Source organism: Schistocerca americana, chromosome 6 (genome assembly GCF_021461395.2).
Source record: "Schistocerca americana isolate TAMUIC-IGC-003095 chromosome 6, iqSchAmer2.1, whole genome shotgun sequence".
Lineage (NCBI taxonomy): Eukaryota > Metazoa > Arthropoda > Insecta > Orthoptera > Acrididae > Schistocerca > Schistocerca americana.
In genome coordinates, this window is record NC_060124.1 from 220,660,001 (window position 1) to 220,686,630 (window position 26,630).

Consider the following 26,630-nt stretch of genomic DNA (forward strand, 5'->3'; position numbering starts at 1 on the left):
GGGAGTGCTGTTAATGCTGTGCGGGGTAACCGCGCAGTCTTAGACGCCTCGTCACGGTCTGAGCGGCTCTCCCCCCCCCCCTCCCCCCCCCCCTCGGAGGTTCGAGTCCTCCGTCGGGCACAAGTGTGTGTGTTGTCCTTAGCGTAAGTCTCTTTAAGTTAGATTAAGTAGTGTGTAAGCTTAAGGGCCGATGACCTCAGCAGTTTAGTCCCATAGCACCTTACCACAAACTTAAATTTTTTTTAAAAAAAAAGTGCTGTTTTGTATGGTGCCATAAGACCTAACCAAAAACTTTTAAAAAAATAAAAAAATGTGCTGTTGTGAATGGCAGAACAACAGGACGAATCACCAGACTGACGTACAAATTTGCAGCTGGGGTGCGTTGGATAACCGCGAGAGTGCTCCTGTCATACTAAATCACATCCACAGATCACAGGTCCAGGTGTAGGACCGTGCGCCTAGCGAGCACAAAGATTGGTTGCAGGCACTGAACTGGCCTCCTCCTAGTCAGCACACGGCTATCGATGGCAAAGAAGCAGAGCCGGCATCACAGTACACTACAGACCTCCACCCTGCCACCAATGAGCTCTGCCTTGACACCAATAAAGTCGCAAATGGCAAGGGCTTAGAGTCACTGGATGCACGCTACAGGGCGTCAGGCACGGAGGTGTCCTTCAAATAACTGCTTTGTAACTGTTCTTTGTGTCACTGTCGTGCCTAATGCTGCTCCAATTGCTGCTGCAGATACAACAAGATTCGCCAATGCTATACTCCGAACACAACGGTCTTCCTTCTCGGTAGTCCCATGTGGCGATCCGGAGCCCGGTCGTTTTGTGACCGTATACTTCCGTGACCACTGCTGCCAGAAATTATCTACAGTGGCTATATTCCTGACAAGTTTTTGTGCAGAATCGCACAACGTACATCCAGCTTCTCGTAGCGCTATTACACAACCTCGTTTAATCTCAAAGAGATATTGATAATGGCGTCTTTGTTGTCTTTAAGGCTTTCTTGACTAACATCGACATGGCGTCCAATATCGAAGGTAAGAAAGGCTCATAAAACTTACAGCATGTATTTAAAGCAAACTTTATATGTATCCTCATAATGGCACTATTAGCGCCATTATTATGCAGCTGGCCGAAACTGGAATAAGCATCATCTTTCAGATGCAGAAACTCACCTACCAACTTTCGTGTATGTCGCACAACTGCTTCTTGGTGTAGCAGTTTTTTTCCGTCGATATATTTAGCTCTAGAGCAGATTGTCGAGCGAGTTATTGCATCTCGCGTAACAATTAAAATATTTATAAAAATAATTATTTAATTGTGTGACGTGGTGAGCTCTTTAAAATGGTTGAGATTTGAATTTATATTACTTTTTTTTAACATTGATTGGTTAATAAAGATTAATCCTGAGCAAACTTATTGTTCACGAACTAATCTGGAAATACGTTACATTTCAGTTGCGAACTGAAAGAATCTTTTGGTATATCTTCTCGAGCATGAGATCTTTGATTGCCCACACACGTGCGAGAGAATTATTTCTTACCATTTTTGACAATTAGTTGTAGTCCGAGTCGTGGCTCTGGATCTCGGCCAAGAACTGAAAATGAAAATCTGAAAACTACGTCTGCTGCTGCTGCGTCATTCAGCTGTGGAGAAAATGCTTATTATAATTTTAGCGGGCGAATTCTTGGCTTCCGCGAATTTTATGAATTTGCGATTGTCACGTAATGGAGTCTTGGGCTGCAGTGGCAGCTGCAATTGTTGCGCTGGAAATTACTCAAAATCTTGGTATTTAAAGGAAGCGGATATGAGATAGGACTCACCTCTTACAAATAAAAGTGCCAATAAAATGAAACTAATACATTATCAGATTAATAGTCCAACTGAGCTTACATTCAACAGTAGCGAACCAATATGTCCGACTTCTCACACTGCAGACAAGAGAAAGAGTGAACAGATAAAGGAAAACAAATGAATACAGTCCTTCTTTACCTAAATTGTCCATTGTTAATTAATACGTACTTTATACTCTTTGCAATCGACAGTCTCTTTAGTATTTATATAATAATAATAATAACAATACACATGAGAAAAATTATCTACAGCCTGAGAGGTCAGTATTCACATAAAACATAGTACTTTGTGTCGAGAAAAAATCTCTCGTCCACTTTATTTGTTTTTAAATATCACGTTCGAGATTTTAGCAATATTTCCACTGGGGACGGCGCAATGCCCCACGAAATGTTCATGGCATAAAATGTACGTATCTTTTTCATTCAAATTTCCCTCCTTGGGTCAACAGTGTTCGCACACGCAGTTTTTTACATTGTACATAAGTCACAATTTAGGTAACAGTTACAATACTTCTTCACATAGATCGATGACATGTTCCTTCCACCGATGTTATCATCGTTCTCAGAATTTGTACTAAGTGATGGTTGTTGCACAACAAACAATGTAAATTGTGTTATTTACAAAAGGACATAGTATACAATTGAATACAAATGCAGCTATGTACAAAAAGGACATGGTATACAAGTGAACTGACATTTATGATATGACACTTAAACCATTTTGTAAGTTCTATCATTATCCTGAGGTCGTACTGCCGCTTTGGCTGCTTACGTTTGGCTAGTGCAGCTTTTGTAGTGCTCGGAGACACTCCATTACGAGTTAGTCTGAAATTTGAACAATCCCAGGTGTATTAGCTGTTCGCTCCCCATTCGGTGAGGCCTGGTGAAAACCTAGGTGGAGCGATAGACCAGTCCGCTTCGATTATTTTCGATTAATTATTTATACGACATCAGTTAAGAAATGGAATGTGTATGATAATGAGTAACTATTTGTTAAAATATGCAAGAGAACTGACTGTTATGATGACAATTGATACATCGTAACAATATTTTTGTGTATATGACAGTATAAGAGTTTATGTTGTTATTGATCAAGGTTGTCAATTGTTGTGGTGGTGCTGGTGTTCTACGTCGCGACGTTCAGCTTCCGATGGCGTTGGTAGGTGTGGTCTGAGCTCTGCGTCCGTCGTGGCGATGGAGAAGTCAATGCCCTCTCGGCGTAGGCGTGGCTCTCGCCGGCGTTGAACGTCAGAATCAGCTGATCCGCCGAGATACTGGCGATGCGCATCTGTCAGCGGCCGGGCGAGTCGGATTGGGATGAGGGCCGCCCCCCGCGCTCATTGACCAGATTCTGCTCAGCTACGCATCTCCAGCATTGTACATGAAACACACAATCGCACAACTTAATATTCCTTTGACCACTGCAGATGTTAGGGCTAGTGGGATAGGAAAGTTTATTAGTTCGGCAGTTGATGTGAAGCTTTCGCCGGTTGTGGAGTGTCAAGTCAGCATTGTCTGTCTCACAGAAAAACATGACATGGCTCTTTTTCCTTGGCATGCAATTTATACATGACACCGTTTTCGTTACACTTCAATTTTAGTTCTGTTAAAATCATTTTCATTTTCTACTGCACTCGCAGGCACTTTTGAGCGTCCAAATACGAGTACGCTTCTTAGCCCAAAACATTCGCTGCTACTGCGTTCACTGTATTTACAAAAGTCCGCGCATAGCATTCCAAACTCACATGGTTGTACTTCATGAAAATACAGTCTGTCCCTAAAACACTGGTTGTCAGTTCATTACTTATTGCTAATTTACGTTTATAAGAACACTCACAGTTTCTGGTGCATAATATTGGCGTTTTGTGAGTTCACCCTATTGAACGTTCAATATCTGCACTTCACTGTCCGTAGTCACAGTTTCACTTTCATAGTTTTTCATCGTTCAAATTAACTGCCTCGATTAGTTCACAAGCACTAATACATTTAACTCAATCCAAATTGAATTTTGGTTCATGCTAGGTACCACCAGTCTCTTTCACCAAATACATAGTTCCAACTTTCAATTACAGATATGTACTTTCCAACAGATTTTTTACAATACAATGGTATTTGCGTCTGATCTGAGGTAAGTCCCATCTCATGTCTGCTTATTAATTGCCTACTTGCCCTACAGACACAGGCTCGACTTTACAAAAACTTTGCCTCAAGTATTCTTTATTGATTTTGCAACCTAGGCCTAACGTGCAAGTTCCTAGATTGTCGTTAGAATGTGAATTGCAGTTACACGAAAAATTCCGTGAAACCTCTGCCTTAGCAGGTAGCATTAGGTCTTAGCAGGGCCTCGCATTACTCGCGTTTGCTGATTTTAACTCATTCCTTGTCCGCAATACATGAGGTACCTTAGGTGTTATACCCCTTACACTCATGGTCAATAGTAAATGCGAATTATGTCTCAAGCTTTGAATACACATGGATATATAAGGAATAATCTATATAATATTTGCTTTCACAATCTTCATTACTATTACACTTAAAAAACATTCCCTGCACACTAATAAAATTCTTTCAGCATTACATGCTGTTGCAAGTTTTGAGTAAGGTTTTAAAACATCCTTAAATGAGATTTGAAAAATATTCTTAAATCTACATTTATTGTTCCTTTCAAAATAGCAATTATTTTCATGTTACTGCTACTTTTAACATCTACAAATGCGCATAGCACAAACTGTTTCTGCATCACTCTTCTTACATACTACACTGAAACTACAACATTTACATATATGAAAAAACATACAATAAACTTAAGCTACTATTTACACATGTTTGCACGGCTCTATTGAGCAAATCTCTTCAGATCCTTGCATGGGTATAGTCATTTTATCTCCTCAGATTTGACGTCGCCCAAGAAGTAACTACACCCGTGAGGTATGTCCATTATTTTTTAAGGTCCGGCGTATACCGGTTGCCACTTCTTATTCTTCTCAACTAACATAGATAACTTGAAGTGGGTCTTTACTAACACCAATTCACCAGGTTGATATAGTGTTATCTTTTTATTTTCTTATCATGTTTCTCCTCTCAGTGTTCCGCACATCTCGTTAAATTATTAAACGTCTCAGGATTTGTTCATGAGGTGTAGGTTACCGAGGTACAATTGGCAATGGTAATAGTCAGCCGTCGGTTTCATTTTTTCCGAACGTGTCTTCTATTGGAGTGTACCCAGTGGCAGAATTTGGCTGTTTATTATGTAGTTCCTCAGAAGTTGGAACATATTCTACCCGCTTGGTATGGCGATTTGGGCTATAGGTTCGCACGAACCTGTTCAATACGTTAAAGGTACTTTCTACAAGACTGCTTTCAGGATGAAATTTAGCTACAAAAATGTGTCTAGTACCTTCTTCTTGTACAAAAGTTTTCCATTTGATAACGGTGAAGTATGTGCCGTTAACAGATATAATGACATGGGGTTTTCCAATGTTAAGAAGGTAATGGGGGGTGTAGCCATTGAAGTTTTCACGGGGTATAATTCTAAAAATTTAGAGAAAGCATCATACACGGCAAATATAAACTTCACACCTCCTCTCCCAGTGGGTAGTGGTCCTTGCATGTCCACTGAAACCAGCCGTAACGGTTTGCTAGGCACAATAGGATGTAACTCGCTTACAGTGGGCAGATTTGTAGGTTACGCCTTTTGAGAAACTACACATGGCCTCACGATATTCTGAATTGTTCTTTTCATATTCATATAATGACTCTGTCTTGTCAGAAGGGGCCTACACTTTTCAATACCCACGTGTCCCCACGAAAGGGGGTACACAAATACACCACAAGTCCTTGTCAACATCTTTTCAGTAATACAATATACCATTTTGTACAGAATAATTACTTCCTATTTGATTCCCATTAGTAACCTGACGTTCTTGTTTGATTTTTCCCAGTACACGATCTTCATCCTGTAGTCTAGGAAGCTGCTTGCATACCTGTAGGAACTTATTTCGGTAAGTATGATCTTTCATGATTAAAATTTTATACTGTCACGCCTGTTCCAGTATTGTTGTTAGATTATGCAGATCCTGTGGCAAACGTGATAGGGCATCGGGTATTGCGTTGTCACTACCCTTTGTATGCATTATGTGAAACTGATATTCCAGAAGTGCAAGCACCCACCTAATCAACCTATCATGCATCAGCTTGCAAGTCAACAAGTAAATCAAGACCTGATGACAGAAGATTTTTACGTTCTTTCCATACACACATTATCTGAACTTTTCATGGCCCACACAACTGCCAGTGCTTTGAGTTATGTGACCGTGTATGAACGTTCACAACTCGATAACACTCGACTTGTAAAACCGATTATTGTCATTGCCTTTCTTCCTTCCCCCTTTTCAATTTGGAATAAACAAGCTCCTACCCCGACAGCGGAAGAGTCTGTAGCGAGCCAAAACTCCGTCGACATAGCGGGATGCGATAATTGATTAGCATTTGAAAGAGCTTGTCGCAGTTGTTTGAAGGCCCGCGGCCACTGGTCATTCCATATCCAAGGTACATTCTTTCTAAACAAGATTAAAAGTGCATTGTCACTTAAGAGGTGGTCGGGTGTGAACCGTCTGAAAAAGGACACTAGACCTAAAACTGTTTCTTGGTCCTGGGAGGAGGGAAGTTCTCAGTCGCTTGCATTTTCTTTGGATCAGGTACAATACCTGTGGGTGATATTATGTGCCCGAAAAATTTAATTCTCTCTCTGCCAAACTTGGACTTCTCTAGCTTTGCCGTTACGCCCACCTCCGAAAATCTTTTGAGTACGCGTGTCAGCGTGTCAGTGTGGCTTTCCCAGTTTGGAGTAGCTATTAATAGGTCGTCGACATACAATGTTACGCGGTCTAGTAAATCTGGCCCCAATACTGTGTCAAGCACTGCAATGAACACTCCTGCGCTGACATTTAACCCAAATGGTAAAACCTTAAACTGGTTAACTTCTGCCAGCAAACACAAATGCAGTACATTTCCTTGATGGTTGAGTCAGTGGGATTTGCCAATATGAGGAACCCAAGTAAACAGAAGTCAGATATTTGACTCCAAATAACTTCTGTGTTTGTTCATCCAAATTCTCCGGTCGCATTCTCACACGTACAATTATTTTATTAATAACTCGCGCATCAGGTACGAGACGTATACTACCATCCGCTTTCGCTACTGCAACAGGCGGGTTGCTATACGGAGATAAGGATGGTTCAGCTATCCCCCAATCGAGCATCTTTCTTATTTCTTTCGTAACTGCGGCCATTTTTGACCACGGCACGATGTAGTTGGCATGGCAAAATGAAGCGTGAGGCACTACCTCGATGTTATAGGTGTAGCATTTGATAGCGCCTGGTTTCTCTGCGAACACATTCTCATAATTTACAAGTAGCTGAGTCAATTCATCCTGTTGCCCCGCGGTCAAATATTCTGATTCCATGACCTTCATGATTATCAGATTCCTTTTCTCTTCCCTGTCTTCAGTAACAGACTCTTTATAATATTCCTGTCTCCCACATAAGTCACAATAAAAATTCATAACCTGTAGGCCTTCAAATCCATACTGAAAGCTACGGCAGTATTTCTCGTGAATTTCGCGTGTTCGCAACAATGGCAATGTGAAACGTTTACCCTTGTTCATAACGCTTAATTCCCAGCACAAGAGTTCGATTTTTGCGTCCCTCTGGCGCAAAAATTCTATCCCCAGAATCAAGCGACTCCTAATCCTCTAACTACTAGGATCTAGCTTCGTATTGCTTCATTTTCTATCATAAATTCGATTTTCACCTGGTGCATTATGATCTACATCTACATGATTACTCTGCAATTCACATTTAAGTGCTTGGCAGAGCGTTCATCGAACCACAATCATACTACCTCCCTACCATTCCACTCCCGGACAGCGCGGGAAAAACGAACACCTAAACCTTTCTGTTCGATCTCTCAATCTATGTAGGTTGGGCTCAACAAAATATTTTCTCATTTGGAAGAGAAGGTTGGTGACTGAAATTTCGTAAATAGATCTCGCCGCGACGAAAAACGTCTTTGCTTTAATGACTTCCATCCCAACTCGCGTATCATATCTGCCACACTCTCTCCCCTATTACGTGATAATACAAAACGAGCTGCCCTTTTTTGCACCCATTCGATGTCCTCCGTCAATCCCACCTGGTAAGGATCCCAAACGGCACAGCAGTATTCTAACAGAGGACGAACGAGTGTAGTGTAATCTGTCTGTTTAGTGGGCTTGTTGCATCTTCTAAATGTCCTGCCAATGAAACGCAACCTTTTGCTCGCCTTCCACACAATATTATCTATGTGGTCTTGTCAACTGAAGTTGTTCGTAATTTTTACACCCAGGTACTTAGTTGAATTGACAGCCTTGAGAATTGTACTATTTATCGAGTAATCGACTTCCAGCGGATTTCTTTTGGAACTCATGTGGATCACCTCACACTTTTCGTTATTTAGCGTCAACTGCCACCTGCCACACCGTACAGCAATCTTTTTCTAAATCGCTTTGCAACTGATACTGGTCTTCGGATGACCTTACTAGACGGTAAATTACAGCATCAGGTCATTTATATAGATCAGGAACAGCAGAGGTCCCAGGACGCTTCCCTGGGGAACACCTGATATCACTTCAGTTTTACTCGATGATTTGCCGGCTATTACTACGAACTGCGACCTTCCTGACAGGAAATCACGAATCCAGTCGCACAACTGAGAGGATACCCCATAGGCCCGCAGCTTGATTAGAAGTCGCTTGTAAGGAACGGTGTCAAAAGCACTGTGCACCAATTGCACCTGTCACTCGACAATTATTCATTGGAAATACAGTTATGTTACTGTTTTGACTTAAGTACTTGCAAAGGTCTATACTCATGACATTCATTGAGGCACCTGTGTCTACTATTATTTGGATTGGTGCTCCGTATATTTCAGCTTTTAATATAGCTTGTACGGCATCTTCATCAGTTTGGTTACATTTGGTGGTAGGTTTACCAATTCTTCCTCTATTTTCATCCCATCATTATATCTCACCATACAAATCTCATTACTGTCATTATTGAATGTGCCATCACCACACCATCTCGCAGCCAACAATGGAGAGCGGATTGCGGCTGTCTTTAGTTTAACGAGTGAGTGACATTGGGTCACCTCCACTATCCTCACACTATGATTTGGGTTGTTATTATTGTGGTTGGGTTGGCTGTCCTGCCACTCACGACGGTGCATGTCGATACGTCGGATTGTTCTGGTTCTGCGGTGGTCGCTTATAACCTCCAGCCATGTTTTGTGGTGGACCTGAATTTGAGTTCCACTGTGGCGCTGTATTATGTTGCCACTTTGTTGGTGGTTCATTATATCCACGCCACTGGTTTCGGTTATTCCGCCCATGCGGATTGCCGTTCCCATTGTAACCATTGCTCATGCACCCGTCATGATGTCTTTTCCGGTTTTGATGATTATAACCATTGTTATTATTTGGTCCACGATTCGGTTGCCTATATTCCTGCCTGCCTTGTTGGCACTAAATTATTATTGTTACTATTACTGCAGTTGTAATCAGCTTTCTGTTGGTTACAGCCTGCATGATTCAACTTATTTCCGGTTTTCATATCTTCAACTAACAAATCAACGGAGTCAACTATCTCCATGAACTGCTCAGTGTCATACTCGGGTACGTTGATGAAATTTTTTTTTTTTTTTTTACTCTCACTGGGTAATTTCAATGTTATCAGCCTGATCACGTCCCGATCAGACATGGGTTCGTACCAATATCTAGTTTATTTATGTATTTTTCGAAGTACTTGCGCAAGGCTCCTACTTTCGGGTTGTACATTTCATTGCTGTACAGCTCCTTACGCAGCCTTTCCTGGACGCTGTCTGACCAAAATTTCTGCAAAAATGCACACTCACGTTGCTGCATAGTTAGGCATTTTTCGGATATATCTATCACCCACAGTGTCGCATCACCCTGTATAAAGGAGACCACGAACTGTATGCGTTGCCTTTCTGTCCAACTCCTGAGAAAAACATTACGAACCTCTTAATGAACACTACTGGGTGGACATTACGTTTCTCACTATAGAAAGGCTGAAATGTTCTGTGTTTAACTACGTTATCTTCCTTCCGGTACAGTAGATTGTTACTGTCCGTTTCATTCCTTAAATCATGGTGTGAACTACACGGTACTGCATATTTCTCGTGTTCGTAATTAACAGCTGGTCGCGTTTGCGCATAGGCTCTTTGGATACTGTTTGTGTTGTCATGACAATCGTTACGTTGAGTCTGATTAACTGTCGGCCCTCCACTGTTCACATGATTTTCTAACTCAGATAACCTCTGTGCGACATCTCGTTGCCAAATTGGTAACTCTGCTGGCACAAGTGACTTTGCCTGCACGCGTGACTTTACCTGCACTTGTGACTTTACCTGCACGCGTGACTTTACCTGCACCCGTGACTTTACCTGCACCCGTGACTTTACATGCACCTGCGACTTTACCTGCACCCACGACTTTACCTGCATGCGCGACTTTACCCGCACGCATGATTTTACCTGGACCCGTGACTTTACCTGCACGCGTGACTTTACCTGCACGCGTGACTTTAGCTGCACGAGTGACTTTAGCTGCGCTACTTCAGGTTGTATCGCGGCAGCGCCGGCGTCAGTGTTTATGCTCTTAGACGCTGTCTCTTGTTACACAGCTGATTTTACATCGCTCTCTATCTTTGATGAGATTTCGCGATCTTTAAGCTCTAAACAACTGTCAAGGTCTTTTTCCACCTTGTAAGCTTGGGCTTCTAAAAACTCATCAATATTTTTTCGCGCCTCCAGCTCCACTTTATCTACGCGTTTGGTTAAGGTTTGAACACCTTCAAGCCTAGTCTGAGATATCTGCAATTTCTGCATGTCACTAGCCAAACTATGTACAAGATTCGGTTTCTCCTTACACGCACCCCGCATCTCGACAAGTTCATTTTGTATACTGCTTAGTTTTGCTTCCAGTCTTTGGTCTCTTTCTGTATCTTTCTGTTCTCTTTGTAGCTCACGCTCATGGAGCATTTGAGCAAATTTTTCGTCTCTTTCCCTAACTCTTTTCTCTAACTTACGCAAAAATTCTGCAAAAGGCTCTGGGATAGGCGAACATAGAGGTACCACACCTAATCTAACACTCGGTTGGCCCCCCTGCACATGTAGTGGAGTTGTCGTTATTCCATTATCACTCTGCTGTGGAGCATCATTTGACGTCCACAGATCCTCCCCCCCCCCCCCCCCCCCCCTCTCCAGAAATTATGTTATCCGAGGCGGTGGCACGGGATTCGTTTACATTTTGAATATGATCCTCATTTTCCATGCCAACTAAATTTCGCTCGACCGATACGCGTCCTTTAGCCTGTCGTACTTTAGCCATAGTGAATTCACTTCAACACAATTACAAATTCTAACATTGACACAAACGAACAGATATCACCGCCAAAATAAACATATCAGTACACAAATACATTCACTTCACTTTTCTCTACTAACTGTTCTGAACCAAAAGGTATCTTATGCGAGTATGGCTTGAATATTTCTCACAGAATTCCTTAGGATTCTTGCACAATACGCCTTACCTTTTCCTTTCTCTTTCAAGGAATTTGTTTCCTTTATAGTCTTTGTCTTCTCCGGTTAGCCTCAAGGTATGGTTGGGTGTACGTGTAAGAAAATTTACGCACACATTAATACATTACAATGATTATGTATATACATAATTACATCTAGCCACCTTAATACACAATTCGAGTCAGTTCATAATAACTAATTAACTGTGTGACGTGGTGGGATCTTTAAAATGGTTGACATTTGAATTTCAATTACTTTTTTTGACTCTGGTTGTTAATAAAGATTAATCCTGAGCAAACGTATTGTTCACGTACTAATCTTGAAATACTTTACATTAATGTTACGAACTGAAATAATCTTTTGGTAGTTTTGCCTCGGCTAAATATCTATTCTCGACATGAGATCTTTGATTATTATTTGCAATTGCCTACACACGCGCGAGAGAATTATTTCTTACCACTTTTAACATTTAGTTGTAGTCCTAGTCGTGGCTCTGGATCTCGGCCAAGAACTGAAAATGAAAATTTTAAAACCACGTCTGCTGCTGCTGCGTCAGTCGGCTGTGGAGAAAATGTTTATTATAATTTTAAAGGGCGAATTCTTCGCTTCCGCGAATTTTATGAATTACGATTGCAACGTAATGGCGTCTAGGGCTGCAGCGGCGGCTGCAATTGTTGCATTGGAAATTACTCAAAACCTTGGTCTTTAAGGGAAGCGGACATGAGATAGGGCTCATCTCTTACAAATAAAAGTGAGAATAACATTAAACTAATATATTATCAGATTAATAGTGCAATTGAGCTTACATTCAGCAGCAGCGAACCAGTATGTCCGACTTCTCACGTGGCAGACAAGAGAATGATAAAAGAAGACAAATGAATACAGTCTTTCTGTACCTAAATTGTTCATTGTTAATTAATGCGTACATTTTACTCTTTGCAATCGACGGTCTCTTCAGTATTTTATATATTAATAATGATAATAATGATGATAATGATACACATGAAAAAAATTATCTGCCGCCTGAGCGGTGAGTATACACACAAAACATAACATTTTGAGTCGAGATAGAATCTCTCATCCACTTCATTTGTTTTTAAATATCACGTTCGATATTTTGCAATATTACAGCTGGGAAAGGCACAGTAGTATTATGAATTACAGCATGTCATATCCAGAATTCAGGAACAAAGATTTAGGTCTACTATGTCTTCTCTATATCATTTACGAGCAATGTCAGTGAGGTTTTTGAAGAAAGAGAAGGTCGATTTCTTAAACCATCCGTCTCGACTTCTAGCTTCTGCACCATCTCTAATAACTTCTTTTTAAAGCAGATGAATATTCACAGCTAATGGAAGGACGTAAGTAGAGCAAATTTTAAAATGATGGCTCTGTAATTCTGAGACACACGGCAAAGGACTAGGAGCAGCAGTCAAACGGAATGGATGCCGTCTCGTAAACAGGTTATAAGATGAAAATGAACGATAGCTAAACGAGGGTAATTGAATTCAGTCGAATAAAAGCAGCCTATGCTGAGAGAATTGGACTGTGAAATGAGGTACTAATAGCAAAAGATGGCCTTTGCCATCTCGGCAGCACAATAACTGTTGACTGCCGGATATCAAATGCCGACTGGCAAGAGGAACAGATGCACTTCCGACAAACAGTGAAACGTGGTCGATAGAGTGTTCATCCAAGGAGAGAATTGCAGTTTTTGAGTCTTACTGCTACAGAAGAATGCTGAAGATTAAGTGGGAAGACAAAATAAGTAATGAAGAATTGAAAAACTCATGTCACAACCTGAGAGTATTTGTGACTTTCTGTCAAAAAGGTCACAGGGTTAATTGTTAAGAGTTATATGATCGCTGGTGTTCTCAGCCCACGTAAACGATTTAAGAGACAATCTCAATAGCCTTCTTAGATTCTTTGTAGGTGATACAAACGTCTACCGTTTACATAAGTCGTTAGAAGATTTAAAAAAATGCAAAATGGTTTAGACAAAAATCTTAAAATTGCAAAGAGTAGCAGTTGACCCCAAACAACAAAAAGTGTGAGGTCCTTATGGCAGCTTGATACTTAGCAATCTATTGCCGGGGTGGCATGTCTCATACGGTAATCGTAATTTGGTATGTAATCATTACTATCTGAACTTCATTTCCATCAGTTAATAAAATAATTCACGATTGTAATGAACAGTGTCAGTGATTTCCAGAGGAAGCCGCCTACCTATTCTCTTGACTAGTGGATACTTTGCATGTAGTTTTCCCTGTAACTCAGCTGCGTGGGAGATCAGCGATGACACAGTGTTAGGATCGACCCCCATGAGACTGCATGCCGCGTTTCCAGAGGGCAGCGCTAGCTGGAGGAGGTATCGGCTGCCGAACTTGCTATTGTCAGGACTGGATAGGGCCAGACATCTTCCTGCCATTCTGGCATAACGCTTTGCGCTCTCACAAGGGTCCAAGTCTTCTGTATGAGAAACAGATAACGTGTTTTGATGAACAACTGCACTCAGAAGAGAGTTTCAGTTTTTGCAAGTGCAGGCACCCAAGCCAAACAAGCCTGAAACAAGTTTTATTTTCCACTGAGAACTCGCCTGCTGGGAAAACTATGCGAAGGGCAGTCATTAGTAGATAAATATCTTACAGTGCAGTGAGATCCGACTGGCTTGCTTTACTAACAGAAATTCTTTTTTCTTTGTCGAGCACAGGGTCGCCAGTCGTCGACACTTTGCACTAGAGGGATGGCTTTGGCCTAAAACGTTGTAAGAGACCTCCCAATTGTCTGTCCTGAAGTTGAGAGGACGTTTTTCGGGAAGTACATCGGTGGAAATGACTGCCCTCACTAAAACACCAAACTGCCTATACAGTTCCATAAAAACTCCGGATTGTTTAAAAACTGACAGCCTGGGTTTCTAACGTTTGGTTATCTTTCAAAACTATTACGTGGATCGGAGATTGTTGGCTTGCGAACAAACATATCACTGGCCCGCATTTTACAGTGCTGTTATCACTGGCGAATGAGAATTTCATGGATTTACCGTAGAAAGAATGTACTCAGTTTCGATAGAGAGGACACTTACTATGGAGATTTGCGAGGATTGATGAGGAATAGACATAGATTCCACAGACGGGATAGAATTCGCGACTTAGAGACTTCAGATGATGTGTCTCAGTCTGCGGCAGATCACGGTGCCCATCACGCTTCATGCACGTGTGTCGAGTGCTGGATATTGAGAGACTGTAGCATTGACGAGCGGGGTGCGAGAATTCAGCATTTATTAGCATACTTTTAGGACTAGCCGCAATTTGGAATGCAATACTTTCGTGAGCGTCTGCAACTCGTATTGAATCAATTGACAATGTTGGTTGCATGTGTAGTTGTTTCATTCTTTTGTCGGATACAGGCAACCACTGTGTTATCACGTGTGTGTGTAAATGTGAAATGAATGATCTGTGTGTATTGTAATTGTAACATGTTGTAGTTCTTGTTATCACAGATCTTCTTACAATCTTTCAAACTATGGGAATGTTAACAAAGATTTATCACATAAAACACTTCAGTGTGCTAAATAATTGATTAAAATTAACTCCATCTATTAAGGCTATGTTATCATACATATACGTTATTGCAAACCAAAGCAAAAACAACATTAGAACACGCTCTCTTTCGGTATTAGGGGTTGAAACTTTGGGCATCGTATGTAAGTATGTTTACTAGTAGCACACTGGTTTCTTAATTTTAACTGCATGAAGCCTATTTTGTTATAGCTTTTTCTGTAATGACGCCTTTGTGAAACATATCGTACTCGATATTTGCTGTCCAGTACGGTAAAATTTGCACCAGAAAATGAAAATAATTCCTAAGGCACCTTAACACTTTCGTAAATGCATAAACTGAAAAAGTTTTCTTGATAATATCTGGGCTAAAAGAGCCGTAATACCGAAAACAGTTGTACCGACAGTAATGGGGGACAACAATAGGGTAAGATAATAACTAATAAAACTTCTAATAGTAGCACAAAGGAACACAATTATTCTATAAATAAAGGATGGTTTCAATAGTAACAAATAACATTTTGTATTCTGAAAATTATTTAAATAAATTAGGAATTATTACAAGTATTATAGATTACTTAATATGGAACGCACGAAGAGTACCTCCCTCTAGGACAGTGGTACTACTCTAATGGTACAATGTCTTCTCTTTTATCAGACGAATGAGAACTAATAGAGGATATATCGTCTTTTTTTAATCATTGCCTACACACAGAACGAATAGTGCTTATTGTCTATGTCCATTTTACCCGATACACTTCATATGCAAAAATGTCAATGTCCTACACAAATTATAGAAAAATATTAAGTCTTTTCTTCAAGTATATTCACATGGAAAAGTACACCAGGAAACGGTACGTAGCCCCCTGGACCGTTTTAAGACATTTACAATAAAATTTTATGGTTTAACAGGCCACGCACGTTGAACTGCCACAAGTTCATCTCGCATATTACATATAGTTTTATCAGTTTTCGAACTTGAGCACACTGAATTGCAACTGCAGGTTTCACATTACTTCAGGTTGCATGGTTACATAAATTTTGTATTTCATTTAATATGAAACAGCTGTTTTGTCATTGCAGAAAGTACTTTTATTATTGCTGTGTTTACTAGTGGTGTATTTTAAGATTATGTGTCGCCAAGGTATACATAGTCTGGAAAATATTTTGTAGACTTCCCGGAACAATTTTTGTGTTTTGTCCCCAATTCGTGTTACGGACTGTAGTAAACCCAGTATTACCACCACCCCTGAGCCTTCAGACTACATCACCTGACGTGTGTTCACAAAACAAAATTCGTATGTTGCTGTGTTCTTTCATAAACGTCAATAGTATGTGAACTTATGAATGAGAATGTTTGTAACATTTACGAAAATTAACTGAAAAAAGAAACAATTCTTTAATGAGGATTACAAAATTCGTTGAAGATCATCAGTTCAGTCCAAGCTTTGGCGTAAAAGATGTCATACATTTGGAAAATAGTATACTTGCGGTTAAAAATCAATTCATGTGTGTTTATAATGTTCTGGAGAAACTGCAAGTTTGATTAAAATAAATGTCAAATTTGTATAGCAAACCAGTAAAACTTTCGTCGACCTTACAGTCTTTATTCCCGCTTTACGTTATTGCGCTGTGTCGATGCTAGAAGCTCACGCCGCACGCCGATCCGGAATGCTCCGTCCTCGGTTGAAGACATCGTCCGGCTGCGAGAAAGGAAGGCAAGAATCCGTGCTGCTCCCCACGCTACCAGATCGAGCTGTGGCTTCTTCTGGAGCTTGTACCATCAAATTTCACGAAAAACGAACAATTCATACAGCTAATATATTCTGGTAGCCTGCAAGGAAGGAAATTAGTGTTTGATTCGACTCACGCTTCATTCGCTCGTAGTTTTAGTATTTTAATATTTGTGTATATCTGTGTTACCTCTATATAGTCCAGCTCAATTCCGATAGAAGTACTGTAATTGATATTGCACACTGCACCACAGTTCATTCTTTATCGTGACTATAAGTGATGCACCTGACTACATTTCACTAAGCCAACATTTCGTTATATTTTACCGCGCACCGCTACGGCGCGGCGATTTCAAAACACTGTTTGCCGCTGCACTGATACAGTCCGTGCCATAACGTTTGACAGTGCACACGATTTCCCAAGCAACTTCATTCCCACATCAGTTTTGGTTGTTATTCAACTTAATTTTGAAGTTATTTAATAAATGGATGTTTTTCCAGACACGTGAAGTGTTTGCAAGGCGCTCGCGGAGCGTCTCTTTTCATCACTGATAACATTCATACGAAATGTTCTATCAGCCAACTTAGAGGTTTGCGCTGTAAACATTGTTCATATACGGTTTATGTTTACCATAAATCAAGTAAGCAATCTCCTTTTCTGTGTCCTTTGACGTGGGCACTATCACACGTCACTACAGTCTTTGTACAATTTCATTAGTCACATTCAGTTTGCGACTGGAATATATCTTGTCAGAATTTACAGGTGGTGCATTCTTACGTTACTGTCTATTACAATTTTAATTAGTTTCAAAGAAGTGTCCTCCGCAGAAAGTAAGATCACATTATGGTACTGGACTACAAGTGACGAATACGATGTTCAGTGTTGTTTTCATTCGCGCAGATACATAGTTTCGCCCTCTGCCTTTGACTCGATAAAAATAGGACCCATGTGCATGTATTTGTTTCCTAACAGGAAGCACATATGCGAGCAAAAAATGAAAAATACGCAATCCTAAACGAGCCGAAATGCGACTCAAAGCAAAAAGCGGACAAAAATCGTCCAAAAATGTGTCTCTATATAGCATTAATCATCGATCGTTTCCCCCAAGTCTACGAAATATGCGCCTAGCCTACGTGATACACATATTCATAGTCGTAGTATGGCTTCAGTATATTTTCGTCAAATATTCAAGTAACTGGTTTTTCCATAACACATTCAAATCATCACATATTTATACAGAAAATAAGAGTGACGCAATTACATACAAAAACAAGTTGGATGTTAAACTCATAAAGTGAATTACTGGGTTTTATCACAGACAAAAATATTCATTTAATTAAGGTTCCTTAAATAGTCTAATGGACTGGAATATTTCTAGTACACAAAGTTTTGTACACTTGAAAAGTGTTCATTTGCACTTGAGCTTACACCTACTATGTACATAACAGATATAAAACTTACGTATTAGCAACAAGAGAGTAACTACTAACTACTATTTACATGACCACAGTGCAATGTTGATGGTGAAACGACAAATAACTTTGTCAGTGTGAGGATAACGCCCTTTTGTCACCAATGTGTCTCTATTTGAGAGGACATAACATCCTTCATGTGGCATCCTATATTTTGTGGCCCTGTATATAGTAAGTGCCACTTTTCGTCGTAGTCTTGAGAAGTGAGGCTTTATGATGCTATTTCAATAAGAGTAAGTCTCCTGTCTGGTAGGATAGGGGTTTTGAAATATTTTTGGCGTACTTGCTCTTTCTGATATTGGCTTATTTTGCAAGGGTACTGAGAGCCTCTTCTACCTTAATGTCCTGTGCTACAAAGTCTCTCGGTATCCAAGGTAAATCATCTATCCATTCATTTGCCCCGTGTCCAGGAACATCAATTCAGAAAGCGCAAGTCCTGTCGATGTGAGGGGCAAATGATGATAAGACGATTTCAAAAGAAGCGGTATAATCTATCCACTTAGTTTCCTTAGAAGAGGCATAATTTCTAATGAAGATTCTTTCAGTGGGATTACTTTTTTGATTAAAAAATGAAATAAATATGTGTTTGATGCCGCGCAAGTGTATGGAAACCTTCCGTTTCTTGCTCGTCAAGTAGGATGCATTATCGGACATTACTGAGTCGGGTTTATAGACAGACAGAAAATAACCAGATATGATCCTGTTCAAAATGGAAGTGGAAGTCGTGGATTTGACAGGATATAATTTAATATGTTTACTGAAAATATCGTACAACGTGAAAACATACTTTATCCCTACTCTATCTGAGGGTTAGGAGGGGCTTGTAATATTAATGGCATTTAATTCTATGGGTTTTGTGGGTAGAATACGACGTAATTCAGTTTTAGAGCATACACTGGGGGCCGAACCGCACAATAACCCTGGTTTCGGTGTGGGGTGGCGGTGGGGTGAGTGGACTGCTGTAGCCTGTTGTCGGGATGTGTACCACTTTGGGATACGGTGCGGACGAAGCCTCTCTGTCGTTTCTAAGTCAACAGTTCAATACAATACAACAAATCAATACAAGTTTGCCAAAGTTGGTATGCCTGGTTCAGTGTAAGACATTCCTCAGTTTGCCTCATCTGTGAACTCTTTTCATTCCCAGTTGAAGTGACTGTTTTCACTTGATCTTCTAAATTGTCATGAGATACTTTTATTCACTTCAGATCTGCTGTCAGTTTTTTCACGTCATTCGGCAGTTCTTTGCAGTTAGTCTGCAAAGCAGTGATGTCTTCGCGAATTCTATCTAGAACCTCCTTAGTATTCTGCACAACAGCTTTATCACGAGCGTCTAATACTACATTTGGTCTTGGTACTAACTCCTGATCTCGAGCAGTTAGCGCTTGATTTAGTTGCATGATTTCTCTCTCCTGCTTATCACCTCGCTCTCTTTCTAATTAAGCCAGCTTGACTTCTCGATATTTTTCTAATAAAGCCTGTTTCCTATCTCGTTCCTTTTCAAACTCGATCAGAAGTAGTTTTTCCCTAAGAGCCTGTGGCTCTTCCCGCTCGTTTTCTAGCATAGCTTATTTTCTTCGCGTCCTTTTTCTCTTACATACAGTTTTTGTAACAGGATACCAATAAAACCTGTTTCTTTACATTCTGTGTTAGAGAATCAGTTGATACTACCTCTTGCACAGAATTATTATTAACATTCTCACTATCGGACGTTGTTAACATATTTCCTTTGTCTATTACGTCTTGTTCGGAATCCGGAGTACTTTTATCTATACCTAGGGTTTCTGTGGGAATCGCAGTTGTCGGCAGACTCTGAAAAATTGTCGTATCTTATTCCAGCTCACTGTCCTTCGGTTCAGCGTCAGGGATTTTCTTTCGCTTTCGCCTTACCATTGAGCTGCGTTATTATCAAGCTTCACACCCAATACACGTGAAATGCACTATATATATTGTGTGTGTAAAGGTGAATGAATAATCATCGCCTAGTTTACTTTTAATGTAGTGCACGAAATTGTATTTTAAACAGATAACGGTTAATTACTTTTATCACAGACCTTCTTACAATCTATTAAGCTGTAAAAATCTTAACACAAATTTGTCACACCCAACTCTTCGGTGGGCTAAATAATTGACGAAATAAATCTCGGGTGAACAGCCTGGTATGATTGTGCATAGGATACAATATTCCGGCAATCGAACACGTTGCCATCATCAGGTGCGCTGATGAACGGACCGGCGCCAGGTATATATAGGACAATCTCTCTCCCGCTCCTCCCTCAGGCGCTTCCTATGAGTCAGTGCGGTCCACGTACAGCGTCCGTTCTCCCGCCGTCTGGGCGCTGCGTCCTAGGTCTCCTCGTTCAGGAGGGTCTGCAGGCACAGCTCTCGTTATTCTTCCCTCCTCCCCCGAAGTCGGTACACTCTGGGAAATATCCTTTTTCCTCTTAATCCGGGTGATCAAAGGGTTCCCACGTCCTGCTAAGGATATAACCGCTGTCACGATTTAGTTGTGGCTCCCTTACTCTGATCTCTATGGCTTCTTTGATGACATAGTCCCAGTATTTGCAAGTTTGTGTCAGGACTTTGGTTTGGTCATAATACATGCTGTGGAGTTAAGACAGGCAATTCTCAGCGATTGCCGACTTACTGGGTTGTTGCACTCTAGTGTGCCGTTGATGTTCTCAGCATAGCTCCTCAATGGTACGAATGGTCTGCCCTATGTATACACTACCGCACTGGCAAGGTATCTGATAAACCCCTGATTTACGTAGACCAAGGTTGTCCTTGACACTACCGAGAAGGCTCTTGGTTTTGCTTGGAGGACGGAAGATGGTTTTCACTTGGTGTTTACGTAAAATGCGTCCAGTATTCCTGGATAAGGCCGCACAAAACGGAATAATAGCCGAGGCCGCCTCCTCCTGACGTTCATCCTCAGTTTGCGCCGGTGCTGTAGGTGTGGGATGTAGAGCCTTCCGAATTTGTCCTTCCTTGTAACCGTTCCTCCGAAACACGGTCTTCAGATAGTCCAATTCCAGTTGGAGACTGTCCCTATCGGAGATGGTGTGAGATATGTATACAAGAGTTTTGAGCACGCCATTCTTTTGTGCCGGGTGGTGGCAGCTATCCGCTTGTGGATACAAATCGGCGTGCGTCTTCTTCCTATACACGCTGTGGGCCATAGTGCCGTCAGCTCATCTTCTAATCAAAACATCTAGGAAAGGGAGCAACCCATCCGTTTCGATCTCCATGGTGAATTTAATATTCTCGTGTCTGGAGTTGAGATGTGTGAGGAAGTCTGCCAGTTTATCTCTTCCGTCCTCCAAGCAAAACCAAGAGCCTTCTCGGTAGTGTCAAGGACAACCTTGGTCTACGTAAATCAGGGGTTTATCAGATACCTGGCGAATTCGATAGCGTATACATAGGGCAGACCATTCGTACCATTGACGACCGATGCCGAGAACATCAACGGCACACTAGAGTGCAACAACCCAGTAAGTCGGCAATCGCTGAGCATTGCCTGTCGGAACTCCACAGCATGGATTGTGACTAAACCAAAGTCCTGACACAAACTTGCAAATACTGGGACTGTGTCATCAAAGAAGCCATAGAGATCAGAGTAAGGGAGCCACAACTACATCGTGACAGCGGTTATATCCTTAGCAGGACGTGGGAACCCGCGATCACCCGGATTAAGAGGAAAAAGGATATTTCCCAGAGTGTACCGACTTCGGGGGAGGAGGGAAGAATAACGGGAGCTGTGCCTGCAGACCCTCCTGAACGAGGAGACCTAGGGCGCAGCGGCCAGACGGCGGGAGAACGGACGCTGTACCTGGACCGCACCCACTCATAGGAAGCGCCTGAGGGATGAGCGGGAGAGACATTGTCCTATATATACCTGGCGCCGGTCCGTTCATCAGCGCACCTGATGATGGCAACGTGTTCGATTGCCGAAATATTGTGTCCTATGTACAATCATACCAGGCTGTTCACCCGAGATCTATTTCGTCATAAAATACGACTGGAGAAATTTAAGAATCACTGCTAAATAAGTGGTTATTATTATTTCCTTTTAGTGAAGTTATGTTATCAAGCAGATACGTTATTGCATACCAAACGAAAAACAACGTATGAACATGGTTTGTTATTTTTTATTGCATGAAACATACTTAGTTATACTTTTTTCAGTAATGGCTCCTACGTGAAACATAGCGTACTCCACATTTGTGAGCCAGTACGGTAAAATTTGCATCAGGAAATGAAAATAACGACTTCAGTACTTTCATAAATGGGTTAATTGAATAGATTATGTCAATAACCTCTAGTCTGGAAGAGACATAACTACCGAAAATAGCAGTACTGACTGTGAAGGCGGATAACAATAGGATAAGATCGTACCTAATGTAGCTTTTGTTGTTGGTTGTTTTTGGGGGAAAGGAGACCAGACAGCGAGGTCATCGGTCTCATCGGATTAGGGAAGGAAGTCGGCCGAGCCCTTTGAAAGGAACCATCCCGGCATTTGCCTGGAGCGATTTAGGGAAATCACGGAAAACCTAAATCAGGATGGCCGGACGCGGGATTGAACCGTCGTCCTTCCGAATGCGAAATGTAGCTTTTAATAGCTGCACTAAAGGACAGTATTCTTCTGTAAATGAAAGATGGTTTCAACAGTAAAAAATAACATTCTGTATTCTGAAAACGATTTAGAAAAAGCAGCTATTATTACACTCATTATAGACCTCTTAATATGGAATGTAGGAACAGCGCGTCTTGTGAGATCAGTGGTACTACTCGACTATTGATCGGAATATACAGGGTGCTACAAAAAGGTAGGGCCTAACTTTCAGGAAACATTCCTCACACACAAATAAAGAAAAGATGTTATATCGACATGTGTCCGGAAACGCTTAATTTCCATGTTAGAGCTCATTTTAGTTTCGTCAGTATGTACTGTACTTCCTCGATTCACCGCCAGTTGGCCCAATTGAAGGAAGATAATGTTGACTTCGGTGCTTGTGTTGACATGCGACTCATTGCTCTACAGTACTAGCATCAAGCACTCAGTACGTAGCATCAACAGGTTAGTGTTCATCACGAACGTGGTTTTGCAGTCAGTGCAATGTTTACGAATGCGGAGTTGGCAGATGCCCATTTGATGTATGGATTAGCACGGGGCAATAGCCGTGGCGCGGTACGTTTGTATCGAGACAGATTTCCAGAACGAAAGTGTCCCGACAGGAAGACGTTCGAAGCAATTGCTCGGCGTCTTAGGGAGTACGGAACATTTCAGCCCATGACTCGCGACTGGGAAGACCTAGAACGACGAGGACACCTGCAATGGACAAGGCAATTCTTCATGCAGTTGACGATAACCATAATGTCAGCGTCAGAGAAGTTGCTGCTGTACAAGGTAACGTTGACCACGTCACTGTATGGGGAGTGCTACGGGAGAACCAGTTGTTTCCGTACCATGTACTGCGTGTGCAGGCACTATCAGCAGCTGATTGGCCTCCACGGGTACACTTCTGCGAATGGTTCATCCAACAATGTGTCAATCCTCATTTCAGTGCAGATGTTCTCTTTACGGATGAGGCTTCATTCCAACGTGATTAAATTGTAAATTTTCACATTCAACATGTGTGGGCTGACGAGAATCCACACGCAATTGTGCAATCACGTCATCAACACAGATTTTCTGTGAACATTTGGGTAGGTATTGTTGGTGATGTCTTGATTGGGCCCATGTTCTTCCACCTACGCTGGAGCACGTTATCATGTTTACATACGGGGTACTGTACCTGTGCCGCTAGAACATGTGCCTTTACAAGTACGACACAATATGTGGTACATGCACGACGGAGCTCCAGCACATTTCAGTCGTAGTGTTCGTACGCTTCTCAACAACAGATTCGATGACCGATGGATTGGTAGAGGCGGACCAATTCCGTGGGCTCCACGCTCTCCTGACCTCAACCCTCTTGACTTTCATTTATGGGGGCATTTGAAAGCTCTTGTCTACGCAACCCCGATACCAAATGTAGAGACTCTTCATGCTCGTATTGTGGACGGCTGTGATACAATACGCCATTCTCCAGGGCTGCAACAGTGCATCAGGGATTCCATGCGACCGATGGTAGATGCATGTATCCTCGCTAACGGAGGACATTTTGAACATTTCCTGTAACAAAGTGTTTGAAGTCACGCTGGTACGTTCTGTTGCTGTGTGTTTCCATTCCATGATTAATGTGATTTGAAGAGAAGTAATAAAATGAGCTCTAACATGGAAAGTAGCGTTTCCGGACACATGTCCACATAACATATTTTCTTTCTTTGTGTGTGAGGAATGTTTCCTGAAAGTTTGGCCGTACCTTTTTGTAACACCCTGTATATTGTCTTTCTTTAATCATTCTCTACACAGATAATAAATCGTGTTTATTGTCTTTATCCTTTTCACTCTACACATTTCTCACGAAAAAATGTCAATATTTGACACATATTACAGAAAAATATTAAGTCGTTTCTTCAATTATATTCACAGGGAAAAATACTCTAGAGGCCGGCACAAGGTTTACCTCAAATGGTTCAAATGGCTCTGAGCACTATGGGACTAAACTTCTGAGGTCACCAGTCCCCTAGAACTTAGAACTACTTAAACCTAACTATCCTAAGGACATCACACACATCCATGCCCGAGTCAGGATTCGAACCTGCGACCGTAGCAGTCACGCGGTTCCAGATTTTAGTGCCTAGAACCGCTCTGCCATTCCGGCCGGCAAGGTTTATCTCTCCATAAATGATGTGTAAATTACAATCCTGTACGATACAGCTGAATGAGCTATATTTGTTAAGATATTCATATGGTAGATTTTTGTTCACCCATGTTAGCAATCTATAATTTTCTTATTTCTCAGTAGTACTGTAACCGGACTGATTCTACCATAACTGGTTATTCAAGTAGAGTGTTTTATAATAAACAGGGATCAATGTGGACCACTAACTCCTGTCATAGCTAGACAAACACCCGCTTGTTACCTTTTGTGAGGTGCAGCACACTTGACATGGCGCCATGCCAGTCCTGCTAGTTATTCGCTTTGTGACACTTATTCCATTAAGTGCATATGAGTACATGGGGGCGAGCTGACTACCGAACAGTCCAACTGATTTTGATTATACTGACATCCACAAGGATATGTCAAGGGCTCGGCTGTATCCTCGCAGCCTCCCTTTATATATGACTATTATTTTCGATTATTCCCTTTTAAGAGAGCGATTGAGCTTGTGCAATCATGATTCCTCCTTTTCTTCTTTCGTCCTTACCAAATTCTATTCATACGCTCGCTGTGCTCTGTCTTGCGTTCTTCCGACGATTTCTTTCTAGTGTCTTTCTCGTTGTGTTTTTGGTTGAGTAGGTGTTTCTGTATGATGTTCCTGAATTATTCTTGATTGTTTATGTCGTCTTCTGTGATTCCTAGTTCCTTAATGTCTTCCTCTGCTTCAGTGATCCACTTTGAGTTGTTCTTGCTAGTGTTTGGTAGTTCAAAGTTTTCCGTTGTGAACCTGCTCGTTTAGATCCTCTTGTACAATGTGATTTAATCTTGGGCACAAAAGTTCGTATAATTTGTGTTATTGTAGTCTGTCGCAGATGAACTACCACTGTAAGGGGCCAAAAATAAACATGCAATGGAAAACTTAATTTATCACTATATGACTCACAATTGGGCACTTGACATGGTATTTGCCAACTCTGAATAATTTATCTATGCTCCAGGAATTTACATCTCCATAGGGTACTAAAAGGAAAAATAAAGGATAAATAATTCTCAATGCCTTTCGCAAAAATTTTTAATTACTTTTAATTGAATAAAATGTCAAATAAAATCTGTTAGACAAACTTTAACTTTAGTTCACGCTCTGGTAGAAACAACGGACTGCTGCAAACAAAGAACATATTTTCTAAAAAGTTATTCTGCCAGTGTGTCTCGTAGGGTTAAACTCTCTAACAGTCTTTAAAAATAAATCAGATGTACCTGCAATAGTTCTGCCACAGAGATATATTCATCAGTTGAGATCGAATACAAAGCAGTAACTGACTGGTATAATTATTAAATTGTGTTGTTTCTCCATGAAAATAGCAGATATGAATTCCGTGCTTTTTGGTCCACTGTTACGTGCCTACGCCTATGTTCTCTGGATACTACATTCCCCAGAACTCGAAGCTGGGTTTCGGCTTGGAAGTTCTATACCGATTACATGGGACCAATCTTCACAAAATTATTAATAATTGGATTCATGTATCATAATCAGCACACCAGACGTGACTGGTTGCTGATTGCTTCGGTATATACAACTGCAGTTGCTGAATATGGATAAAATACG